The sequence below is a fragment of the Amblyomma mixtum genome, unplaced genomic scaffold (genome assembly GCF_055824585.1).
Source record: "Amblyomma mixtum isolate Tamu unplaced genomic scaffold, ASM5582458v1 scaffold_12, whole genome shotgun sequence".
NCBI classification, from domain to species: Eukaryota; Metazoa; Arthropoda; class Arachnida; order Ixodida; family Ixodidae; genus Amblyomma; species Amblyomma mixtum.
The window spans coordinates 431,782-443,970 of NW_028317651.1; positions in this window are offsets into that span (position 1 = coordinate 431,782).

Genomic DNA, 12,189 nt, shown 5'->3' on the forward strand with positions numbered 1-12,189 from the left:
AACTCCAAAACTCCAAAACTCCAAAACTCCGAAACTCCAAAACTCCGAAACTCCAAAACTCCAAAACTCTAAAACTCCAAAACTCCAAAACTCCAAAACTGCAAAACTCCAAAATTCCAAAACTCTAAAACTCCAAAACTCCGAAACTCCGAAACTCCAAAACTCCGAAACTTCAAAACTCCAAAACTCCGAAACTCCAAAACTCCAAAACTCCAAAACTCCAAAAGTGCAAAAATCCAAAACTCCAAAGCTCTAAAACTCCAAAAGTCCAATAATCCGAAACTCCGAAAGTCCAAAACTCCAAAAATCCAAGACTCCAAAAATCCAAAACTCCAAAAATCCGAAACTCGAAAACTCCAAAACTGCAAAAATCCAAAACTCCAAAATTCTGAAACTCGGAAACTCCAAAACTTGGAACCTCCAAAATCTCCAAAACTCCACAACCCCGAATCTCCAAAACTCCAAAAACTCCAAAATTCCATACCTCCAAAATCCAAACTTCTAAAACTCCAAAACTACAAAACTACAAAATTCTGGAACAACAAAACCCCGAATCTCCAAAAATCCATACCTCCAAAACTCCAAAAATCCAATACTCCGAAACTCCAAAACTCCAAAAGTGCAAGAATCCAAAACTCCAAAACACCAAAACTCCAAAACTCCAAAAATCCAAAACTCCAAAACTACCAAAACTCTGAAACTCCGAAACTCCGAAAATCTAGAACTCCAAAACTCCAAAACTCCAAGGCTCTAAACCTCCAGACGTCCAATAATCTGAAACTCCAAAAGTCCAAAACTCCAAACATCCAAAACTCCAAAAATCCAAAACTTAAAATTCGACACTCCAAAACTCCAAAACTCCGGAACTGCAAAACTCCAAAACTCCAAAACTCCAAAATTTCGAAACTCCAAAACTCCGAAACTCCGAAAATCCGGAACTCAAACTCCAAAGCTCTAAAACTCCAAAACTCCAAAACTCCAAAAATCCAAAACTCCAAAATTCCGAAACTCGGAAACTCCAAAACTCGGAAACTCCAAAACTCCGAACCTCCAAAACTCCACAACCCCTCAAAACTCAAAACCTCCAAAAATCCAAAACACCAAAACTCCAATGCTTTAAAAATCCAAAACTCCAAAAATCCAAAACTCCAAAAATCGAAAACTTAAAAACTCCAAAACTCCACAAATTCGAAACTCCAAAACTCCAATAATCCGGAACTCCGAAAGTCCAAAACTCCAAAAATCCAAAACTCGAAAACTCGAAAACTCCAGAACTGCAAAAATTCAAAACTCCAAAATTCCGAAACTCGGAAACTCCAAAACTCCGAACCTCCAAAATCTCCAAAACTCCACAACCCCGAATCTCCAAAACTCCGAAACTCCAAAAATCCATACCTCCAAAACTCCAAAACTCCGAAACTCCGAAAATCCGAAACTCCAAAACTCCAAAACTCCGAAACTCGAAAACTCCAAAACTCCGAAACTCCAATAATCCGCAACTCCGAAAATCCAAAACACAAAAACTCCAATGCTCCAAATATCCAAAACTCCAAAAATCGAAAACTTAAAAACTCAAAAACTCGAAAAATCCGAAGCTCCAAAACATGAAAACTCCGAAACCCCGAATCTCCAAAACTCCAAAAATCCATACCTCCAAAATCCAATATTCTAAAACTCCAAAACTCCAAAACTACAAAATTCTGGAAAACAAAACCCCAAATCTCCAAAAATCCATACCTCCAAAACTCCAAAAATCCATACCTCCAAAACTCCAAAAATCCAAAACTCCAAAAGTGCAAAATCCAAAACTCAAAAACTCCAAAACTCCAAAAATCCAAAACTCCAAAACTCTGGAACACCAAAACTACGAAAATCCGAAACTCCAAAACTCCGAAACTCCAAAGCTCTAAAACTTAAAATTCGAAACTCCAAAACTCCAAAGCTCTAAAACTCCAAAAGTCCAATAATCCGAAACTCCGAAAGTCCAAAACTCCAAAAATCCAAAACTACAAAAATCCAAAACTCCAAAAATCCAAAACTCGAAAACTCCAAAACTGCAAAAATCCAAAACTCCAAAATTCCGAAACTCGAAAACTCCAAAACTCTGAACCTCCAAAATCTCCAAACCTCCACAACCCCGAATCTCCAAAACTCTGAAACTCCAAAAATCCATACCTCCAAAATCCAAAATTCTAAAACTCCAAAACTCCAAAACTACAAAAAATTGGAACAACAAAACCCCAAATCTCCAAAAATCCATACCTCCAAAACTCCAAAAATCCAAAACTCCGAAACTCCAAAACTCCAAAAGTGCAAGAATCCAAAACTCCAAAACACCAAAACTCCAAAAATCCAAAACTCCAAAACTACCAAAACTCCGAAACTCCGAAACTCCGAAAATCCAAAACACCAAAACTCCAAAACTCTGAAACTCTAAAACTCCAAAACTCCAAAACTACAAAATTACGAAACTCCAAAACTGCAAAAATCCAAAACTCCAAAATTCCGAAACTCGGAAACTCCAAAACTCGGAACCTCCAAAATCTCCAAAGCTCCACAACCCCGAATCTCCAAAACTCTGAAACTCCAAAAATCCATACCACCAAAATCCAAAATTCTAAAACTCCAAAACTCCAAAACTACAAAATATTGGAACAACAAAACCCCAAATCTCCAAAACTCCATACCTCCAAAACTCCAAAAATCCAAAACTCCGAAACTCCAAAACTCCAAAAGTGCAAAAATCAAAAACTCCAAAGCTCTAAAACTCCAAAAGTCCAATAATCCGAAACTCGGAAAGTCCAAAACTCCAAAAATCCAAGACTCCAAAAATCAAAAACTCCAAAAATCCGAAACTCGAAAACTCCAAAACTGCAAAAATCCAAAACTCCAAAATTCTGAAACTCGGAAACTCCAAAACTTCGAACCTCCAAAATCTCCAAAACTCCACAACCCCGAATCTCCAAAACTCCGAAAACTCCAAAATTCCATACCTCCAAAATCCAAACTTCTAAAACTCCAAAACTACAAAACTACAAAATTCTGGAACAACAAAACCCCGAATCTCCAAAAATCCATACCTCCAAAACTCCAAAAATCCAATACTCCGAAACTCCAAAACTCCAAAAGTGCAAAAATCCAAATCTCCAAAGCTCTAAAACTCCAAAAGTCCAATAATCCGAAACTCCGAAAGTCCAAAACTCCAAAAAACCAAGACTCCAAAAATCCAAAACTCCAAAAATCCAAAACTCGAAAACTCCAAAACTGCAAAAATCCAAAACTCCAAAATTCTGAAACTCGGAAACTCCAAAACTCGGAAACTCCAAAACTCCGAACCTCCAAAACTCCACAACCCCGAATCTCCAAAACTCCGAAAACTCCAAAATTCCATACCTCCAAAATCCAAACTTCTAAAACTCTAAAACTACAAAACTACAAAATTCTGGAACAAAACCCCGAATCTCCAAAAATCCATACCTCCAAAACTCCAAAAATCCAAAACTCCGAAACTCCAAAACTCCAAAAGTGCAAGAATCCAAAACTCCAAAACACCAAAACTCCAAAAATCCAAAACTCCAAAACTACCAAAACTCCGAAACTCCGAAACTCCGAAAATCCAAAACACCAAAACTCCAAAACTCTGAAACTCTAAAACTCCAAAACTACAAAACTACAAAATTACGAAACTCCAAAACTGCAAAAATCCAAAACTCCAAAATTCCGAAACTCGGAAACTCCAAAACTCCGAAACTCCGAAACTCCGAAAATCCAGAACTCCAAAACTCCAAAACTCCAAAGCTCTAAAACTCCAGACGTCCAATAATCCGAAACTCCGAAAGTCCAAAACTCCAAACATCCAAAACTCCAAAAATCCAAAACTTAAAATTTGAAACTCCAAAACTCCAAAACTCCGAAACTCCAAAACTCCGAAACTCCAAAACTCTGAAACTCCAAAACTCCGAAACTCACAAACTCCGAAACTCCGCAACCCCGAATCTCCAAAACTCTGAAACTCCAAAACTCCGAAACTCCAAAAATCCAGAACTCCACAACCCCGAATCTCCAAAACTCCGAAACTCCAAAAATCCATACCTCCAAAACTCCAAAACTCCGAAACTCCGAAAATCCGAAACTCCAAAACTCCAAAACTCCGAAACTCGAAAACTCCAAAACTCCGAAACTCCAATAATCCGCAACTCCGAAAATCCAAAACACAAAAACTCCAATGCTCCAAATATCCAAAACTCCAAAAATCGAAAACTTAAAAACTCAAAAACTCGAAAAATCCGAAGCTCCAAAACATGAAAACTCCGAAACCCCGAATCTCCAAAACTCCAAAAATCCATACCTCCAAAATCCAAAATTCTAAAACTCCAAAACTCCAAAACTACAAAATTCTGGAAAACAAAACCCCAAATCTCCAAAAATCCATACCTCCAAAACTCCAAAAATCCATACCTCCAAAACTCCAAAAATCCAAAACTCCAGAAGTGCAAAATCCAAAACTCAAAAACTCCAAAACTCCAAAAATCCAAAACTCCAAAACTCTGGAACACCAAAACTACGAAAATCCGAAACTCCAAAACTCCGAAACTCCAAAGCTTAACTCCAACTTAAAATTCGAAACTCCAAAACTCCAAAGCTCTAAAACTCCAAAAGTCCAATAATCCGAAACTCCGAAAGTCCAAAACTCCAAAAATCCAAAACTACAAAAATCCAAAACTCCAAAAATCCAAAACTCGAAAACTCCAAAACTGCAAAAATCCAAAACTCCAAAATTCCGAAACTCGAAAACTCCAAAACTCTGAACCTCCAAAATCTCCAAACCTCCACAACCCCGAATCTCCAAAACTCTGAAACTCCAAAAATCCATACCTCCAAAATCCAAAATTCTAAAACTCCAAAACTCCAAGACTAAAAAAATTGGAACAACAAAACCCCAAATCTCCAAAAATCCATACCTCCAAAACTCCAAAAATCCAAAACTCCGAAACTCCAAAACTCCAAAAGTGCAAAAATCCAAATCTCCAAAGCTCTAAAACTCCAAAAGTCCAATAATCGGAAACTCCGAAAGTCCAAAACTCCAAAAAACCAACTCCAAAAATCCAAAACTCCAAAAATCCAAAACTCGAAAACTCCAAAACTGCAAAAATCCAAAACTCCAAAATTCTGAAACTCGGAAACTCCAAAACTCGGAAACTCCAAAACTCCGAACCTCCAAAATCTCCAAAACTCCACAACCCCGAATCTCCAAAACTCCAAAAACTCCAAAATTCCATACCTCCAAAATCCAAACTTCTAAAACTCTAAAACTACAAAACTACAAAATTCTGGAACAAAACCCCGAATCTCCAAAAATCCATACCTCCAAAACTCCAAAAATCCAAAACTCCGAAACTCCAAAACTCCAAAAGTGCAAGAATCCAAAACTCCAAAACACCAAAACTCCAAAAATCCAAAACTCCAAAACTACCAAAACTCCGAAACTCCTAAACTCCGAAACTCGAAAACTCCGAAACTCCAAAACTCCAAAACTCCAAAACTCCAATACTCCAAAACTCCAAAACTCCAAAACTCCGAAACTCCAAAACTCCAAAACTCCAAAACTCCGAAACTCCGAAACTCCAAAACTCCAAAACTCCGAAACTCCGAAACTCCAAAACTCCAAAACTCCGAAACTCCAAAACTCCAAAACTCTGAAACTCCAAAACTCCAAAACTCCAATACTCCAAAACTCCAAAACTCCAAAACTCCGAAACTCCAAAACTCCGAAACTCCGAAACTCCTAAACTCCGAAACTCCAAAACTCCGAAACTCCAAAACTCCAAAACTCCAAAACTCCAATACTCCAAAACTCCAAAACTCCAAAACTCCGAAACTCCAAAACTCCAAAACTCCAAAACTCCGAAACTCCGAAACTCCAAAACTCCAAAACTCCAAAACTCCGAAACTCCAAAACTCCAAAACTCCAAAACTCCGAAACTCCAAAACTCCAAAACTCCAAAACTCCAAAACTCCAAAACTCCAAAACTCCGAAACTCCAAAACTCCAAAACTCCGAAACTCCGAAACTCCAAAACTCCAAAACTCCGAAACTCCAAAACTCCAAAACTCCAATACTCCAAAACTCCAAAACTCCGAAACTCCAAAACTCCGAAACTCCAAAACTCCAATACTCCAAAACTCCGAAACTCCAAAACTCCAAAACTCCAAAACTCCGAAACTCCGAAACTCCAAAACTCCGAAACTCCAAAACTCCAAAACTCCGAAACTCCGAAACTCCGAAACTCCAAAACTCCAAAACTCCAAAACTCCGAAACTCCAAAATTCCAAAACTCCAAAACTCCGAAACTCCAAAACTCCAAAACTCCAAAACTCCAAAACTCTGAACCTCCAAAATCTCCAAAGCTCCACAACCCCGAATCTCCAAAACTCTGAAACTCCAAAAATCCATACCACCAAAATCCAAAATTCTAAAACTCCAAAACTCCAAAACTACAAAATATTGGAACAACAAAACCCCAAATCTCCAAAACTCCATACCTCCAAAACTCCAAAAATCCAAAACTCCGAAACTCCAAAACTCCAAAAGTGCAAAAATCAAAAACTCCAAAGCTCTAAAACTCCAAAAGTCCAATAATCCGAAACTCCGAAAGTCCAAAACTCCAAAAATCCAAGACTCCAAAAATCAAAAACTCCAAAAATCCGAAACTCGAAAACTCCAAAACTGCAAAAATCCAAAACTCCAAAATTCTGAAACTCGGAAACTCCAAAACTTCGAACCTCCAAAATCTCCAAAACTCCACAACCCCGAATCTCCAAAACTCCGAAAACTCCAAAATTCCATACCTCCAAAATCCAAACTTCTAAAACTCCAAAACTACAAAACTAAAAATTCTGGAACAACAAAACCCCGAATCTCCAAAAATCCATACCTCCAAAACTCCAAAAATCCAATACTCCGAAACTCCAAAACTCCAAAAGTGCAAAAATCCAAATCTCCAAAGCTCTAAAACTCCAAATGTCCAATAATCCGAAACTCCGAAAGTCCAAAACTCCAAAAAACCAAGACTCCAAAAATCCAAAACTCCAAAAATCCAAAACTCGAAAACTCCAAAACTGCAAAAATCCAAAACTCCAAAATTCTGAAACGCGGAAACTCCAAAACTCGGAAACTCCAAAACTCCGAACCTCCAAAACTCCACAACCCCGAATCTCCAAAACTCCGAAAACTCCAAGAATCCATACCTCCAAAATCCAAACTTCTAAAACTCTAAAACTACAAAACTACAAAATTCTGGAACAAAACCCCGAATCTCCAAAAATCCATACCTCCAAAACTCCAAAAATCCAAAACTCCGAAACTCCAAAACTCCAAAAGTGCAAGAATCCAAAACTCCAAAACACAAAAACTCCAAAAATCCAAAACTCCAAAACTACCAAAACTCCGAAACTCCGAAACTCCGAAAATCCAAAACACCAAAACTCCAAAACTCTGAAACTCTAAAACTCCAAAACTCCAAAACTACAAAATTACGAAACTCCAAAACTGCAAAAATCCAAAACTCCAAAATTCCGAAACTCGGAAACTCCAAAACTCCGAAACTCCGAAACTCCGAAAATCCAGAACTCCAAAACTCCAAAACTCCAAAGCTCTAAAACTCCAGACGTCCAATAATCCGAAACTCCGAAAGTCCAAAACTCCAAACATCCAAAACTCCAAAAATCCAAAACTTAAAATTTGAAACTCCAAAACTCCAAAACTCCGAAACTCCAAAACTCCGAAACTCCAAAACTCTGAAACTCCAAAACTCCGAAACTCACAAACTCCGAAACTCCGCAACCCCGAATCTACAAAACTCTGAAACTCCAAAACTCCGAAACTCCAAAAATCCAGAACTCCACAACCCCGAATCTCCAAAACTCCGAAACTCCAAAAATCCATACCTCCAAAACTCCAAAACTCCGAAACTCCGAAAATCCGAAACTCCAAAACTCCAAAACTCCGAAACTCGAAAACTCCAAAACTCCGAAACTCCAATAATCCGCAACTCCGAAAATCCAAAACACAAAAACTCCAATGCTCCAAATATCCAAAACTCCAAAAATCGAAAACTTAAAAACTCAAAAACTCGAAAAATCCGAAGCTCCAAAACATGAAAACTCCGAAACCCCGAATCTCCAAAACTCCAAAAATCCATACCTCCAAAATCCAAAATTCTAAAACTCCAAAACTCCAAAACTACAAAATTCTGGAAAACAAAACCCCAAATCTCCAAAAATCCATACCTCCAAAACTCCAAAAATCCATACCTCCAAAACTCCAAAAATCCAAAACTCCAGAAGTGCAAAATCCAAAACTCAAAAACTCCAAAACTCCAAAAATCCAAAACTCCAAAACTCTGGAACACCAAAACTACGAAAATCCGAAACTCCAAAACTCCGAAACTCCAAAGCTTAACTCCAACTTAAAATTTGAAACTCCAAAACTCCAAAGCTCTAAAACTCCAAAAGTCCAATAATCCGAAACTCCGAAAGTCCAAAACTCCAAAAATCCAAAACTACAAAAATCCAAAACTCCAAAACTCCGAAACTCGAAAACTCCAAAACTCCGAAACTCCAATAATCCGCAACTCCGAAAATCCAAAACACAAAAACTCCAATGCTCCAAATATCCAAAACTCCAAAAATCGAAAACTTAAAAACTCAAAAACTCGAAAAATCCGAAGCTCCAAAACATGAAACCTCCGAAACCCCGAATCTCCAAAACTCCAAAAATCCATACCTCCAAAATCCAAAATTCTAAAACTCCAAAACTCCAAAACTACAAAATTCTGGAAAACAAAACCCCAAATCTCCAAAAATCCATACCTCCAAAACTCCAAAAATCCATACCTCCAAAACTCCAAAAATCCAAAACTCCAAAACTCTGGAACACCAAAACTACGAAAATCCGAAACTCCAAAACTCCGAAACTCCAAAGCTGTAAAACTTAAAATTCGAAACTCCAAAACTCCAAAGCTCTAAAACTCCAAAAGTCCAATAATCCGAAACTCCGAAAGTCCAAAACTCCAAAAATCCAAAACTACAAAAATCCAAAACTCGAAAACTCCAAAACTGCAAAAATCCAAAACTCCAAAATTCTGAAACTCGGAAACTCCAAAACTCGGAAACTCCAAAACTCCGAACCTCCAAAATCTCCAAAACTCCACAACCCCGAATCTCCAAAACTCCGAAAACTCCAAAATTCCATACCTCCAAAATCCAAACTTCTAAAACTCTAGAACTACAAAACTACAAAATTCTGGAACAAAACCCCGAATCTCCAAAAATCCATACCTCCAAAACTCCAAAAATCCAAAACTCCGAAACTCCAAAACTCCAAAAGTGCAAGAATCCAAAACTCCAAAACACCAAAACTCCAAAAATCCAAAACTCCAAAACTACCAAAACTCCGAAACTCCGAAACTCCGAAAATCCAAAACACCAAAACTCCAAAACTCTGAAACTCTAAAACTCCAAAACTCCAAAACTACAAAATTACGAAACTCCAAAACTGCAAAAATCCAAAACTCCAAAATTCCGAAACTCGGAAACTCCAAAACTCTGAACCTCCAAAATCTCCAAAGCTCCACAACCCCGAATCTCCAAAACTCTGAAACTCCAAAAATCCATACCACCAAAATCCAAAATTCTAAAACTCCAAAACTCCAAAACTACAAAATATTGGAACAACAAAACCCCAAATCTCCAAAACTCCATACCTCCAAAACTCCAAAAATCCAAAACTCCGAAACTCCAAAACTCCAAAAGTGCAAAAATCAAAAACTCCAAAGCTCTAAAACTCCAAAAGTCCAATAATCCGAAACTCCGAAAGTCCAAAACTCCAAAAATCCAAGACTCCAAAAATCAAAAACTCCAAAAATCCGAAACTCGAAAACTCCAAAACTGCAAAAATCCAAAACTCCAAAATTCTGAAACTCGGAAACTCCAAAACTTCGAACCTCCAAAATCTCCAAAACTCCACAACCCCGAATCTCCAAAACTCCGAAAACTCCAAAATTCCACACCTCCAAAATCCAAACTTCTAAAACTCCAAAACTACAAAACTACAAAATTCTGGAACAACAAAACCCCGAATCTCCAAAAATCCATACCTCCAAAACTCCAAAAATCCAATACTCCGAAACTCCAAAACTCCAAAAGTGCAAGAATCCAAAACTCCAAAACACCAAAACTCCAAAACTCCAAAACTACCAAAACTCTGAAACTCCAAAACTCCGAAAATCCAGAACTCCAAAACTCCAAAACTCCAAGGCTCTAAACCTCCAGACGTCCAATAATCCGAAACTCCAAAAGTCCAAAACTCCAAACATACAAAACTCCAAAAATCCAAAACTTAAAATTCGAAACTCCAAAACTCCAAAACTCCGAAACTGCAAAACTCCAAAACTCCAAAACTCCAAAATTTCGAAACTCCAAAACTCCGAAACTCCGAAAATCCGGAACTCCAAAACTCCAAAGCTCTAAAACTCCAAAACTCCAAAACTCCAAAAATCCAAAACTCGAAAACTCCAAAACTGCAAAAATCCAAAACTCCAAAATTCCGAAACTCGGAAACTCCAAAACTCTGAACCTCCAAAATCTCCAAAGCTCCACAACCCCGAATCTAAAAACTCTGAAACTCCAAAAATCCATACCACCAAAATCCAAAATTCTAAAACTCCAAAACTACAAAATATTGGAACAACAAAACCCCAAATCTCCAAAAATCCATACCTCCAAAACTCCAAAAATCCAAAACTCCGAAACTCCAAAACTCCAAAAGTGCAAAAATCCAAAACTACAAAGCTCTAAAACTCCAAAAGTCCAATAATCCGAAACTCCGAAAGTCCAAAACTCCAAAAATCCAAGACTCCAAAAATCCAAAACTCCAAAAATCCGAAACTCGAAAACTCCAAAACTGCAAAAATCCAAAACTCCAAAATTCTGAAACTCGGAAACTCCAAAACTTGGAACCTCCAAAATCTCCAAAACTCCACAACCCCGAATCTCCAAAACTCCGAAAACTCCAAAATTCCATACCTCCAAAATCCAAACTTCTAAAACTCCAAAACTACAAAACTACAAAATTCTGGAACAACAAAACCCCGAATCTCCAAAAATCCATACCTCCAAAACTCCAAAAATCCAATACTCCGAAACTCCAAAACTCCAAAAGTGCAAGAATCCAAAACTCCAAAACACCAAAACTCCAAAAATCCAAAACTCCAAAACTACCAAAACTCCGAAACTCCGAAACTCCGAAAATCCAAAACACCAAAACTCCAAAACTCTGAAACTCTAAAACTCCAAAACTCCAAAACTACAAAATTACGAAACTCCAAAACTACAAAAATCCAAAACTCCAAAATTCCGAAACTCGGAAACTCCAAAACTCCGAAACTCCGAAACTCCGAAAATCCAGAACTCCAAAACTCCAAAACTCCAAAGCTCTAAAACTCCAGACGTCCAATAATCCGAAACTCCGAAAGTCCAAAACTCCAAACATCCAAAACTCCAAAAATCCAAAACTTAAAATTTGAAACTCCAAAACTCCGAAACTCCAAAACTCTGAAACTCCAAAACTCCGAAACTCACAAACTCCGAAACTCCGCAACCCCGAATCTCCAAAACTCTGAAACTCCAAAACTCCGAAACTCCAAAAATCCAGAACTTAAAATTCGAAACTCCAAAACTCCAAAATTCCGAAACTCCAAAACTCCGAAACTCCGAAAATCCGAAACTCCAAAACACCAAAACTCCGAAACTCGAAAACTCGAAAACTCCAAAACTCCGAAACTCCAAAAGTCCAAAACTCAAAAACTCCCAAACTCCCAAACTCCGAAACTCCAATAATCCGCAACTCCGAAAATCCAAAACACAAAAACTCCAATGCTCCAAATATCCAAAACTCCAAAAATCGAAAACTCGAAAACTCCAAAACTGCAAAAATCCAAAACTCCAAAATTCCGAAACTCGGAAACTCCAAAACTCCGAACCTCCAAAATCTCCAAAGCTCCAAAATTCCGAAACTCCAAAACTCCGAAACTCCGAAAATCCGAAACTCCAAAACTCCAAAACTCCGAAACTCGAAAACTCGAAAACTCCAAAACTCCGAAACTCCAAAAGTCCAAAACTCAAAAACTCC